We start from the raw sequence: 16,069 nt of genomic DNA on the forward strand, positions 1-16,069 counted from the left end.
TATATATATAGATATATATATATATATATATATATATATATATTTAATGTGTCTGCGTATTACACACTTACAGGCAATCCCTGTTTCTGTTCTTGGTGGGTTGCTGATAAGCAGGCACCGCTTTTAACCAAAACTCAGAGATTTATGGTACCGATATCAGTTAACCCTTAAACGCCTATTGGATGTATTATACATCAACTAAAATTGTCTGTCGGGTGCTAATCGGACATACGGTACGTCGACTACAAAAAGTTTTTTTTAAATATTCGCGGAAAAATAGTTATAGGCCTTGTTTGCGAAACATTTGAAATCACGCACCTTGAGGGATGCTGGGAATTCACTGATCAAGCTGTTGTTTTGTTTACAGACGTTACCCAGGCGCACGTGTGCGAATTTCTTTCTTCTTGCACTAATTCTTTTGTCACATTGTCGTAATTTTTCACCGTTTTATATAAGCCGTTAAATAGAGTTTTATATATGAAAATGTGTGCAATTTCATGTAGAATACAACTAAAAACAACCCATGGTTGTAGCTTTTATCAGTTTTGAAATATTTTCATATAAATCACGATAAGTGCCAAAATTTCAACCTTCATTCAAATTTGACTTGACCGAAATGGTCGAAAAATGCAACTGTAAGCTAAAACTCTTACATTCTAGTAATATTCAATCATTTACTTTCATTTTGCAACAAATTGGAAGTCTCTAGCACAATATTTCGATTTATGGAGAATTTTTGAAAAACACTTTTTCTTTACGTCCTGGCGGTAACTCTTCCGAAAAAATGAGAAATTTTTTTGTCCGATTGTCGTAATGTTTGCACCGTTTTATATTAGCCGTTACATATGAGTTTTGAAATATTTTCATAAAAATCATGATATGCCAAAATTTCAACCTTTGGTCAAATTTGACTCGACCGAAATAGTCGAAAAATGCAATTGTAAGCTAAAACTCTTACATTATATTAATAGTCAATCATTTACCTTCATTTTGCAACAAATTGGAAGTCTCTAGCACAATATTTCGATTTATGGTGAATTTTTGAAAAACACTTTCCTTACGTCCGCAAAAATCAGACATTCTTTTGTCACTTTGTTGTGATTTTTGCACCATTTTATATTAGCCTTTTCATAAAGTTTTATATATGAAAATGTGTGCAATTTCATGTAGAATACAACACAAAACAACCCATGGTTGTAGCTTTTATCAGTTTTGAAATATTTTCATATAAATCATAATAAGTGCCAAAATTTCTACTTTTAGTTAAATTTGACTCGACCGAAATGGTCGAAAAACGCAATTGTAAGCTAAAACTCTTACATTCTAATAATATTCAATCATTTACCTTCATTTTGCAACAAATTGGAAGTCTCTAGCACAATATTTCGATTTATGGTGAATTTTAAAATACATTTTCGTATGTCACTTTGTTTTAATGTTTTCAAAATAACTCATGGTTGTAGCTTTTATCAGTTTGAAATATATTCATAAAAACCATGATGTGCCAAAATTTCAACCTTTGGTCAAATTTGACTCGACCGAAATGGTCGAAAAACGGAAATGTAAGCTAAAAGTCTTACATTCTAGTAATATTTAATCATTTACCTTCATTTTGCAACAAATTGGAAGTCTCTAGCACAATATTTAGATTTATGGTGAATTTTTTAAAAACACTTTTTCCGTATGTCCGCGCTTGGTAACTTTGCCGAAAATTTCAGAAATTCTTTCATCACTTTGTCTTAATGTTTGCACCATTTTACATTAGCCGTTACATAAAGTTTTATATATGAAAATGTGTACAATTTCATGTAAAATACAACATAAAACAATCATGGTTATAGCTTTTATTAGTTTTGAAATATTTTCATATAAATCACGATAAGTGCCAAAAATTCAACCTTTGGTCAACTTTGAGTCGACCAAAATTGTTGAAAAACGCAATTGTAAGCTAAATCTCTTACATTCTAGTACTATTCAAACGTACCTTCATTTTGCAACGCACAATATTCTGATTTATGGTGAATTTTTGAAAAAAACTTTTTCCTTACGTCTGTGCTTGGTAACTCGGCCGAAAATCTCAGAAATTCTTTTATCACTTTGTCGTAATGTTTGCACCATTTTATATTAGTCATTACATAAAGTTTTATATAAGAAAATGTGTGCAATTTCATGTAGAATACAACAAAAAATAACTCATGGTTGTAGCTTTCATCAGTTTTGAAATATTTTCATATAAATCATGATAAATAGAAAAAATTCGACCTTTGGTCAACTTCAACTCAACCAAAATGGTCGAAAACTGCAATTGTAAGCTAAAACACTTACAGTCTAGTAATATTCAATCAATTACCTTCGTTTTGCAACAAACGGGAAGTCTCTAGCACAATATTTCGATTTATGGTGAATTTTTGAAAAAAAAAATTTTATGTCTGCGCGTTACAAATTCATGCTTCATAGTGTGATTATTTTCTCAGTGTTGCTTTGATCGTTTTACAATTTGTTATATACCAAAATGATTGCAATTTAGTGTACAATAGAACGACTAAAGATTAACTCATTAGCTTTATCCGTTTTGCTCACAGCGCGATTTGTACACAATTATATATGAAATTTATTTTTTTGCTGTCATATATTCCAATATTTATCTATGATAATGAAATTTTTTCATTTCTGATGGTTGCATACTAAACTTCAGGCAATGACAAAAAAAGGAGCCAAAAATGAACTCTTAATCTTAAAAACTAAGCGTTCTGTGATTTTTGGAAAAAAACTTTTTTTCCGCTTCGGCGCTAACTCCGAACGCCGCCGGCATACGACAGACACTTTGGTAAATAGCGGCTCATCGTTTAAGGGTTAATGACGCCGATAAGTGGCACACACACACACACACACACCAAGTGGACCTCTTTTTTCGCATCCTCAAGATATGTGGACTTGCTCTATTATTCGCTGAAAATTTCACCTATTTGCAGTATTTTTCATTGAGATGACTAAATGCAGTTTTTGTGATAAAACTATTAAAATATGCAGGTATGAGCATTTTTTGGGTTTTCTTGTGTTTGAACTAACAAAATATGCAGTTCTCTCTCTCTCTCTCTCTCTCTCTCTCTCTCTCTTCTCTCTCATATAAGTATTCGCAGATTTTAGCTATTTTCAGGTGGGGTCTGGTATGTATCCCCCATGAATACAAGGTTCACTGTATATATATATATATATATATATATATATATATATATATATATATATATATATATATATATATATATATATATATAAAATGAATAGGATGGAGAAAAGCCAGCGTAACATCATACATGTATTTTCCAAATTTCGAGACTTTGGGTCTCATCATCAGGGCTGTAAAACATACAAAACATACAAATTAAAAAAGACTCAGTATTAATATTAATAAAAATGGAAGTACATAAATGTTAAATATAATAATTAAAAAAAAATGAACAAAAAAAATTTATATATATATAAAAAATTAAAAAGTGAAGAATTCTTAAAAGTTAGTACCTATCTCTATGGAGTTAAAAAACTGAGTGACGTTGTCTGGTTTGGAAAAAAGAACGTCAACTATGCTATATATAGGACTGTGGAAGAAGTCTGACCATTTAATGGGGGCACAAGCTGTTTGATTGTTAATGACTCCAAAACAGAGAGAGAATAGTCATTGGGTGCTTGGGTGACAATACGAAAATCCATATATGAAAATGATGTTTTACATTTATTACAATGTTCTCGTATATTAGAAAATTCTTTCGTTTTCAAAGTACATCCCGTACGGTGACTGACTCCGAGATGAGAGTCGATTCTGACTTTGAGTCAGTCACCGTACGGGATGTACTTTGAAAACGAAAGAATTTTCTAAGATACGAGAACATTGTAATAAATGTAAAACATCATTTTCATATATGGATTTTCGTATTGTCACCCAAGCACCCAATGACTATTCTCTCTCTGTTTTGGAGTCATTAACAATCAAACAGCTTGTGCCCCATTAAATGGTCAGACTTCTTCCACAGTCCTATTATATAGCATAGTTGACGTTCTTTTTTCCAAACCAGACAACGTCACTCAGTTTTTTAACTCCATAGAGATAGGTACTAACTTTTAAGAATTCTTCACTTTTTAATTTTTTTATATATATAAATTTTTTTAGTTCATTTTTTTAGTTCATTTTTTTTTCTTTTTTTTTTTTAATTATTATATTTAACTTTTATGTACTTCCATTTTTATTAATATTAATATTAATACTGAGTCTTTTTAATTTGTATGTTTTGTATGTTTTACAGCCCTGATGATGAGACCCAAAGTCTCGAAAATTTGGAAAATACATGTATGATGTTACGCTGGCTTTTCTCCATCCTATTCATTTTAAATCTACGGCGTTCCAGATGCCCCAACCTGTTCCAATAGATATATCTATATATATATATATATATATATAGAGATATATATATATATATATATGACTATATTATATAGATATATATATATATGATATATATATATCTATATATATATCTATATATATAAATCATATATATATCTATATATATATATATCTATACCATATATATATGATAATATCAATATATATATATATATATAAGATATATCATATATAATAGAATATATGTATAGATAATATAGTATATATAATATATATATTATTATATATAATATATATAGAATACATATATATATTATATTATATATACAATATATTATATATATTATATATATGATATATATATCTATATATATATACATATATCATATATATATATATCTATATATATATGTCTATATACTATATATAATATATATATATATATATATATATATAGATATATATATATATATATAATATATATAATATATATATATATATATATCTATATAAATCTATATATATATATCTATATATATATATATTATCTATAATATATATATATAATATATATATATATAGATACATATTCTATATAGATATATATATATATATAGATATATATATATATATATATATATATAATATATATACTATATATATATATTATATATATATATATATATATAATATATATATAATATATAGTATATATATAGATCTATATATACTATATCATATATATATATATATATACTATATATATATATATATATATATATATATATATCTATCTATCTATATATATATATATATATCATATATATAGATATATATAGATATATATATACTATGTATATATATATATATATAAAGCAAATTCCACAGGAAAGATAATAAGCATAAATTTGTAGCCGGGCGCTTATATTGATCTACAACTTTTTCAATTATGAAGGCATCGAGTTTAAGCAAACCAAGACTTAAATTTAGAACACTTCCAATATTTGATTTGGTGAAACAAGATTCAATGATATTCCTTTGAACTGTGCCGCTACATGGCATTAAGGATCTTGCCTGACTCCAGTTAATAGGATAATCTGAATCTAATGCATTCGATATTTGACCAGTTCTCAGAATATTGATCAAATATCGAAGGCATTATTCCTACATATGAGAGATTTAGTTCATCCTATTAACTTGAGTCAGACAAGATCCGTAATGCCGTGTAGCGACACAGTTAAAAGGAATATCACTGAATCTTGTTCATCAAATCAAATAATGGACATGTTCTAAGTAATGTATTTTTTTTTTTTTTTATTTAAACTCGATGCCTTTATAATTAAAAAAGCTGTAGATAAATATAAGCAACAAAATTAATATATTCAGTTGTATAAATGTTTTTGGACTTTTTATGGCTAAGCTTCCGTTTCTCTTATGGTTTAAGTCTGTTTTAGTTTGTGACTGTGTGATCTCCGATTATTTTGGATTTTTTCTTTGATTTTTACCCTATGGACAATTAACCATCTGGTATATTTGATGTTTATTATTTTTCCTGTGGTATTCGTCTATAACATGATTCATGTGCATGTTTACTGTGATTTTTAAATAATATATATATATTTTTAAATATATATATATATATATAATTATATATTTATTATATACATATAATAATATACTTATATCATATATAATATATAAATACACGTATATATATATACGTATAATATATTATATATATATAATATTATATATATATATACATAATATATTATACGATATATTAGTATAATTTAATTATATTATTTATTATATTGATTATTATACTTTATGATTATATTAACTATTATCAATTTTTAAAAATCACAGTAAATACACATGAATTCATGTTATAGACGAATACCACAGGAAAAATAATAAGCATGTTTAAGATATACAGGCAGTCCCCGGGTTACGACGGGGGTTCCGTTCTTGAGGCGCGTCGTAAGCCGAAAATCGTCGTAAGCCGGAACGACACTTGGAAATATGCCTTAAACTAAGAAAAAGTTAGAGACCTTACCTGTGTGACATGCAAGTATATTGCATGTGTAGTGTGGTTATTTCAATGGCAAAGGATGGTTCTTGAAGGTATAATTCTTTATTAAACTCTTGTGACACTATAAAGCACAATGTACTACACTTAATCCTTAGGTTAGGTTATACACTAAACACTATATTATGCACTGTACACTTCGTAGTAGTATTTGTTAGATCCTGGAGTACACTAAAATCCCAGTCTGGTAGCTCTGGAAGGTAAAAGTATAACACAATTAGTACAAAATACTACACAAAGTCCTGAATGCAATATGTAAATTATAGATATCAAGAGTAAAAGAGTTAATGTATGTTAATTAATTCCTTACTTTTAGTTTATAATTCCTTACTTTGAGTTATATCAAGAGTAAAAAAGTTAATGTATGTGATTATTCCTTTACATGTGAATTAATTCCTTACTTTTAGTCTTTAAATTTGTCGTTCAACGTAACCCTGGATGCACAAAGTCTTATGTGGCCCCATAGCCTACATCATTCAGGGGGTTCTGGAATGTACAAAAAATAATTAGTATGTCAGTAAGTACTCTATGCATAGTAAGTTACATACAGTAATATGCACCATACAGTGGGTTTAATATCACATATACATGTATAAAACTTAGTTAATGTATGTTAATTAATTCCTTACCTTTAGTTTAAAGTTGTCGTTCACTGTAACCCTGGATGGACAAAGTCTTATGTGGCCCCATAGCCTACATCATTCAGGGGGTTCTGGAATGTACAAAAAATAATTTTGTCAGTAAGTACTCTATGCATAGTAAGTTACATACAGTAATATGCACCATACAGTGGTTTAATATCAACTGGTATGCATTATTGTAAATGATTGGTCTACACCCCCTGTTCAGCAGGGAGTGTACAGTATGTAATTCCATGAGGGACCTTGATCACTTATCCCATGTGAGAGATCTTGGTCACTTTTTTTTAGTATGTACGTATAAAACTTACTTAATGTATGTTTACTACTATGTATAATTCCTTACCTTTAGTACAGTAGTAGTAACATAGTTTACAGTTGTCGTGCTATGTTATGTAGTAACCCTGGACAAAGTTTTATGTGGCCCCATAGCCTGCATCATGGAGGGGTCCTGGTTTTCTGGAATGTACCCAAAAAAGTATCAAAGTTAAGTCATGTTATGTATGTTTAGTAAAAGTTACATACAGTAACCATACGTACAGTGGTTTATAACATGTTACATATGTACATAATCAAACTTGGTTGGAAATTCCTGTAAAAAAAAGTTATGTACGTATGTAATATGTACTACTGTATGTAAAAACCTTACTGTTCATACTTTGTTACACTCACGATGTTACATGTGATACGTATACTTTCCTGAAGGGTTTTTTCCATCCAAAAATGGTGCTTCTACTTGTAGTTATCCCTTGATGACACTTGTAGTAACAACCTGGAGTTGTGTGAAAAATGTTGGTTCTGGAAGGAAAAAGTAACAAAATTAGTGTACAAAATATACACTACAGAAAGTTGTGAATGCATATGTTAATTACTGTAGATATATCAAGAGTACTAAAAGAGTTAATGTATGTTAATTAATTCCTTACTTTTAGTTTAAAGTTGTTGTTCAATGTAACCCTGGATGGACAAAGTCTTATGTGGCCCCATAGCCTACATCATTCAGGGGGTTCTGGAATGTACAAAAAATAATTTGTCAGTAAGTACTCTATGCATAGTAAGTTACATACAGTAATATGCACCATACAGTGGTTTAATATCACATATAACATGTAGTATAAAACTTAATTTAGAAATTCCTTACATAACTTACCAACTTTTAGTGAGTCTCAAAGCTGTTACCTAGGTTGTGGGAGATGGAGGTGGAGGTGTAGAGCATTCATGATAAGGATGCATTCCAAACCTAACTTCAGTGTGCTTTATCACAGATAACAGGCTAGGATGATGGGCAGTCTGGAATGAAGAATTAATATTAAAGGACAGTATGTAACCACTTAGGTGTACAAAATTTATTGTACGTATGCAAACATTAAACACAACTGAGAATTCCTTACCTTCAGCAAAATGAAGACATGTAGGCTATGTAGAGGTCTGGTTTATGTAAGTCACAGGTGCATGCCAGTCTGGAATGATAATGTGGACATATGATTATAGTATGTATGTTACATACATAACATGGTTATTACATATGTAACTATTAAAACATTAATAAAAAAAATGTCCTTACCAAATTCTAGTGGTTGGCTTGCTTACTGGGATGGCCATATGGTACATGAGAGTGGGTGGCTGGGCTATGGAGTGGGATGGGCAGGTGTTTGGGAGTCTGGAATGAAAAAAAATATAAATAAAATGATAGTTACTACTACTGTAACTACTGCACATGTTATTACTGTTTGACATATGTAGTGTGTAATACGTATGTTCAATATAAAAAATGAAGAATTCTTTTACCTGAAGGAATGGGAGAGGTGATACTCGTATCAAACTGATTTGGGCTCTGGAGAGGTGATACTCGTATCAACTGATGAGGGAACATACTACATCTGGAAAGAATGATAGGGTACATAAAATATATTATAAGGTGGATGTAATTGTAGCATATGTACACTTTTAATAAAATTTCTATTAGCAATTTATAAAACATTTTATACAAATTTGTAAGATTCCTTACCTGATGTATAGGGCGAGGCATCAAAACCATGGAAAGGCTCAGGGTCATCTGGGTCATTGTCACTATCAAAGGGGTCTGAAATGAAAAAAAAAAAAAATAATAATGGTTATGCAACATCAAACACATTGTACCATTATGTAAGTTAGTGTACGTATGTATGTAGGGTGTAAACAATTTCCAACATGAAAATGAGAAAAATGAAATTGCTTACCTGATTGTACAGGTGGGCGGGCTGATACAGAGGGTCCAGGTACAGGGGGATCTGGAACTGTCACAGGTAGTACAGGGAGATCTGGAACTGTCACAGGTAGTACAGGGAGATCTGGGAACTGTCACAGGTAGTTACAGGGGGATCTGGAACTGTCACCACTTCTGCAATAAAATTACAAATGATGAAAATTAATGAAGTTACAATTTACTCTTACATTTAGTTGTTACATTAAAAAATTAAACACATTTTAATATGTACACTATGTAAACACATAAATTAGTAAAACAGTTCAGAATTCCTTACCAGGACTAGGAGTGGGAGGTGGTGGTACTGGAGACTTGTGAAAGAAAAGTGTCAAGCCTGGACTGCACACTTCTCTTCATCTGCTTCTCCTTCAGGGTCTCCTTGTAGAAAAGTCACCAAATCCATGATTCCTCTCTTGATTTTGTCAAACCTAGAAACGTTAGGGTCTTCTGCCTCAAAGAAGCCAAGGCTCTCAGATGAGTAAAACCCTCTGACAAGCCTTTCACAGTTAATGACCTGGGTTTTGGCTCTGGTGCCGCCTCCTCTTCCTCAATCATTTGTTGTTCAAGTTCTAGTAAGTCCTCTGCCTCAAAGAAGCCAAGGCCTCTCCACCAATGAGTAAAACCCTCTGACAAGCCCTTTCCACCAGTTAATGACCTGGGTTTTGCTGGCTTCTGGTGCCGCCTGCCTCTTATTTCCTCAAATCATTTGGTTGTTCAAGTTCTAGTAAGTCCTCGTTTTGCAGACAATTCCTCTCCATGGGAAGCCAGCAGCTCTGTTACACATCATCAGGCTCAAGATCTAGTTTCAGCCTCTTGCTTAGCCCTACGATCTTCCTCGTCACAGTCTCGACGTCTTCTGCCTGGTCAAAGCCTTCAAAACTGTGCACAAACTGTGGACACAGTTTCCTCCAGGCCCCATTTAAAGTGGTCGTCTTCACCTCGTCCCAAGCACTTTCAATGTTCTTCACTGCATCTGCAATGTTGTAGCCCTTCCAGAATTGCTTCAGTGTCAACTCCTTGTTAGCTTCTATGGCCCTCAAAGCAAAACGTATGGTCCTTCTAAGGTAGTAAGCCTTGAAATTAAGCTATTACTCCGCCCTTGGTCCATTGGCTGTATCAGCGATGTGGTATTGGGTGGGTGGGAGGTACACCACCTTCACATTAGGATGCATGTCGCTCAAATTTGAAGGGTGACCAGGGGCATTGTCCAGGACTAAGAGGGCCTTAAAAGGCAGACCCTTCGAAGTCAAATACCGCTCCACTGCTGGCACGAAATGGTCATTGAACCAATCTTCGAAGACCATTAAGGTAACCCACGCCTTCTTGTTAGATTTCCAAATCACAGGGAGTTGACTCTTGAAATGCCCTTGAAAGCCCTGGGGATTCTCGGCCAAATACACCAGCAAGAAGGGCTTCAGTTTCAAATCACCACTTGCATTGGACCCAAACAGCAAAGTCAGTCGCTCCTTTCCAGCTTTATGGCCAGGTGCTGACTTCTCCTCCTTGGAAAGGTACGTTCGATTTGGCATTCTTTTCCAAATAATCCAGTCTCATCCACATTAAAGACTTGGTCAGCCGTGTAACCACCCATCCTTAATTATCTCAGCCAAACCACCTGGAAAACTTTCTGCTGCTTCGCTATCAGCACTAGCAGCTTCACCTTGCAGCTTCACATTATGCAAATTTGCACGAGCCTTAAAAACGGTTAAACCAACCTCTACTCGCGGAAAATTCACCACCAGCACTGCCTTCGCCAAACTTTTTCACTACTGCCTCATGCAGCGCTCTAGCCTTCTCCTGGATCACACTTAAGCTCACCGGAACACGTCGCTGGTTCTGGTCCTCCAGCCAGATCATGAGCAATTTCTCCATTTCAACAATGCTCTGGCTACGTTGCTTCTCGTTTATCACGTTGACTTCATCGGTGCAGCATCCTTAACATGCTTCAGAATACGTTCCTTATCCTTCACAATGGTTACCACCGTGGTCCTGCTCAAGCCTAAAGAACGGCTATTCGGTGTTAGTTTCTCCCTTCTCCGAACGCTTTATCACGTCATATTTTGACCTCCATCGTGATGACCTTCCTCTTCTTGGATGAACTATCATCGGAGGAAGTACTTTGGCGTTTAGGAGCCATTGTAAATTTGCGAAAATGGCAAGGAATTTCAGCAACGTCTCAGCACACAACCTAGTGAAATGCAGGCAGGCACGCGATTGAAGTGGCGTCCTTTCGTATTGTTACGCTTGGCGTCCTCGACCGTCCGAGGTCGTTGTTCGTCAATTTACCATACAGTTTAATAGCGTTAATTAATTTATGCACTCCGCTCAAAAAACTAGTTCTGCATATGAGGTATCGTTAAAAAGCATAACAAAACGTCGTAACCTTGGAATTTGTGTTGTAATCTAACCAGAAACTTAGTTTTTTTAATTATGTACTGGAAACAAGCAATGATTTTTCATTATATTTGCGCTTTTGGACTGTTTTAAACTGCGCATCCCAAGCTAGTGTATTCATTCGCCCGCAAACTAGTTCCGCATATGCGGCGTCACTAAAAAAATTCAAAAAATACGAAAAAAAAAAAAGTGTCAAAAATCATCATAAGCTCAAAATTTTTGTTGTAATGTAACCAAAAACATATTTTTATTATGAACTGTGCTAAACTATAAAGGATTTTTATCATAGCATGCGTTTTTAAAAGCGTCGTTAACTCGGAGCGTCGGAAGCGTCAGCGTCGTAACCTCGGAACAAGCGTCGTAACCCAGGACGGAATTTCCATTGAATATTTAAGAAAAAGCGTCGTAACCTCGGAACGTCGTAAGCCGGAACCGTCGTAACCCGGGGACCGCCTGTATATATATATATATATATATATATATATATATATATATTATATATATATATATATAGATATAGATATATATATATATACTATATATATATATATATCTTAAACATGTTTTTAGAACTCAATGATACTCGTTTAGACAAATGAAAAGAATCTGCTAATAAGCAACTGCTTACCCTCGATCTGTGACTGAAACTGAAATGGAAGACTAGGCTAATAAACCCTCGTAGATACAAAAATATACTTTTTGTTTACCAAACTAACTAACTTTAACATGGAACAAAATGAATACATTAAAGTGGAATTAAATGAATAAAGTCAGACCCCCAAAAAACAAAATAGTCAGACCCCCAAAAAACAATAAACTGTCATTTTCCTCTCCTGAACCAGGTTTAAGTAAGTACCCTACGTATTGTTAATAGTCAATTAAGCCTTAGAGAACCCATTCTCTAATATGGTGCCATTGAACCCATCCGAAATAAAGAGACATATTTATTACACCACTCCACATGTGAAAGTTAATCAAAATGAATGTGTACGCACCACACTTCTCTTTCTCTTTTCACTTCAAAGGTTAACTTTTCCAAAGTCTCATCTTATGTTATCTTATTCGATGGGCATTCTCAAACCTCCTCCTGGTGTGTTCTGCACACTGACACAAGCAATCAAAGAGTGTCCTCTCTTCTTTTCATTACCTATCACCAAGCCCATACATGATACAGTACAAACATTATTACTGTGATTACTATCAAGTTAAAGTTTTTTTATATTCAATTTTCGTATTCAGCCCTCTCGACCTGACTACTTATTGTAACCACCTGAGGTCTCTAGTTGAAATTTAAGTTATATAATCTGTGCACTAAGTGTTATAACACTCAATGCATTTTTTTCTCACCAATATTATTACTGTTATTACCCGTATTATGATTACTACCTTTTATGCTACCTCAGCTATTTTGTGGATAAGTGGCGATTATTCATTTATTTTTATCATGAATTTCTCATGTATACTAGATTGTGTATGTTATGCTGTATTTTGTATATTTCATGTTATATGGCCCTGAGCTGAAATAAAGGATATTATTATTATTATTAGTATTATTAATATTATTATTATTATTATTATTTTTTTTTTTTTTTTTTTTTTTTGCTCTATCACAGTCCTCCAATTCGACTGGGTGGTATTTATAGTGTGGGGTTCCGGGTTGCATCCTGCCTCCTTAGGAGTCCATCACTTTTCTTACTATGTGTGCCGTTTCTAGGATCACACTCTTCTGCATGAGTCTTGGAGCTACTTCAGCCTCTAGTTTTTCTAGATTCCTTTTCAGGGATCTTGGGATCGTGCCTAGTGCTCCTATGATTATGGGTACGATTTCCACTGGCATATCCCATATCCTTCTTATTTCTATTTTCAGATCTTGATACTTATCCATTTTCTCCCTCTCTTTCTCTTCAACTCTGGTGTCCCATGGTATTATTATTATTATTATTATTATTATTATTATTATTTCTGGGTTCGACCTGTGTTCGCCGGTGAAAAGTCCCTGTAGCTCACTTTTCTAAGTATAAATAGATTCTAAATATACCAGAAAAAAAAGCTAGCATGGTATGCTGAGGTTACTACCCTCACACGAGCACCCAAAGGGTGTCGTGTATAAAGTATAAGGCGAGTGGAAGCCACTATTCACAGGTCTTCTGCCAATTAGAGGATTCCTTTCCAAAATCCCTCTCTTGGAGAGAGCCGTTGCAACGGCCACTCCTCCCTCCTCGCTCCCGCTACTACTACTACTACCCGACTCGTGCACCATCTAGCATTCCTGTATTAGACATTGCTCTGAGAGCACGTGTTCTTTTCGTTATCCTAGCAATTCTCTAATTTTGCTATGGCGTCTGCAGAACTTCCCCCTCCTTCGAAGTTTGAGTATTCCAATTTATGTTTTCGTAACTTAGATGGTTGCGGGACTTCCCAATTGGCCTTCGGCCCCTTAGAAATGTATTGAGGGGTCGTTGGTATGTCCGCCATTTCGAGAGCATCATCAGAACGCATGGAGCTCTAGCGCAATTTCTTTAAAAATTTAATAGATAAAAAATTATTCTTTACAATCATCAAACATATCTTATATTACTTGTTTAATTATTATTCAACCAGATTGGTTCATAGAGAGGCCTAACACGCTCTTGTCGTACTCTGGAGTCAAGGTCTGAGGGGTTAAAGAAAGGTCGATTAGTTCATAATTAGATCCCACTGCCCCCCCCCAGCTACTCAAGAGCGTGTTCGTGCTTATCTCGGGGTAAAATTAATATTTATGTATGTTGATCGGTAGGCTACTAAGTAGTCTATTGCATAATTATGGGATAGGAGAGAAAAAGCTTCTTTCTCCCTCCCTGATGTGACTTTCCATGATTACTGTTAATATGAACCGAATAGATATAAATATACAAGTAGATTTAATATCACTGAAGAGGTAGGAAGAGTTGCTTCCCCCCCCCCCCCCCCCCCCCCCCCCCCCCCCCCCCCACCCCCCCCCCCCCCCCCCCCAGCTTAACTGAACAAGCCCAGGTCAGACTTGGAAGGTAGGCTAGATGTCCCAAACCCTGTACCCTTTATGCCTCTCCCCCTTCTGGCGCTACGGTGCTAGAGGGGAGGATATCAAGGATAGTAAACCTTTCTATCCTTTCACATTGTTGGACCTATCCTCCCTGCCGATCTGAATCGAAAAAATTCGAATTTAGTAGGTTTGGTCGAGGGCTAATGTTCACATTATGTCGTCTTAGAGGAGATTTGGCCTAACTACCCGGTTCCGTAGTGATCTCGGAGGGTTAGGCTAGATCCATACTGGGTAGTCTCCTTAACCTTAGTTACAACTCTTCCTTGATACCTCCTTATTAAATTATTATTGTATTGTATATTATATTGTTTATTGTATATTATATTGTTTATGCACATTTATGATTTTCATATCACATGAGGTTGGAGGAGTTGCTTCCTTCCCTAGCTTAACCGACCAGGCCTAGATTAGGCTTGGAAGGTAGGCTAGGTGCCCCTACCCCTATACCCTTACCTCTCCCCCCGTCCCGTGCTACGGTGCTAATGGGGAGGATTTCAAGGATAGAGTATCTCTCTTGTCATATCGTTGGACCTATCCTCCCTACCTAACCAGATCGAAAATTTTGAGTATGGAAGGTTTGGTTGAGTGCCTAACTGTCCATGCCAGGATGTCCTTGGACATTTATCTGGCCTACCTGACCGGATCTATAGTGATCTTGGAGAGTTAGGTTAGACCTATGCTGGGTATTTTTTCTTACACCTTATGTTCCTCTTGCAACTCTTCCATGATACCTCATTATGGTATTGCATATTATATTGTTTATTGTATGTTATATTGTTTATGCACATTTATGATTTTTTGAGTACTCCATACAATTATCAGTGATGTATTTCATATTACGTGCTTAATTTTAACCGACCAAGTTAGGATTGGTTCGGAGGAAGGCCTAACGCGCTCGTGATGTCCTCGGGGGTTTTAAAGAAAGATTGATTAGTTTATATTCTGGCCTCTGGCCCCCCCTCCCCAGCTTCTCAAGAGCGTGTTCGTGCCTATCTCCGCGTAATTTTAGCATAGTGTTCATGTAAAATTGTTAAGGTACTAGTAGCCTATCGTATTTATCACGGGAGAGGAGAAAGTCCCCTCTCTCTCTATCCCGGTGTGAGATATGAATGAGTTATTGTTTAAGACGAACCAAATAATGGTTAAATTATGCACGTTGATTTCATATCACTGAGAGGTTGGTAGAGTTGCTTCCTTCCCTGGCTTAACTGACCAAGCCTAGGTTAGGCTTGGAAGGTAG

General features: G+C 34.3%; 1 protein-coding gene and 1 long non-coding RNA gene across 7 annotated transcripts in view; one reads left to right on the forward strand and one right to left on the reverse strand.

Annotated features, from left to right (window-relative positions):
- The window catches only part of LOC135216379 (long-chain fatty acid transport protein 4-like), a 447,308-nt gene that overhangs the window by 158,225 nt on the left and 273,014 nt on the right, over nt 1-16,069 (forward strand). The window lies entirely within an intron of this gene.
- LOC135216380 (uncharacterized) lies at nt 7,808-8,590 on the reverse strand. Its single transcript, XR_010314868.1, has 4 exons — nt 8,521-8,590; nt 8,280-8,419; nt 8,056-8,138; nt 7,808-7,927 (listed from the first exon to the last, which is right to left on the reverse strand). It is a non-coding gene; the product is annotated as an uncharacterized LOC135216380 (long non-coding RNA).

Source organism: Macrobrachium nipponense, chromosome 6 (genome assembly GCF_015104395.2).
Source record: "Macrobrachium nipponense isolate FS-2020 chromosome 6, ASM1510439v2, whole genome shotgun sequence".
NCBI classification, from domain to species: Eukaryota; Metazoa; Arthropoda; class Malacostraca; order Decapoda; family Palaemonidae; genus Macrobrachium; species Macrobrachium nipponense.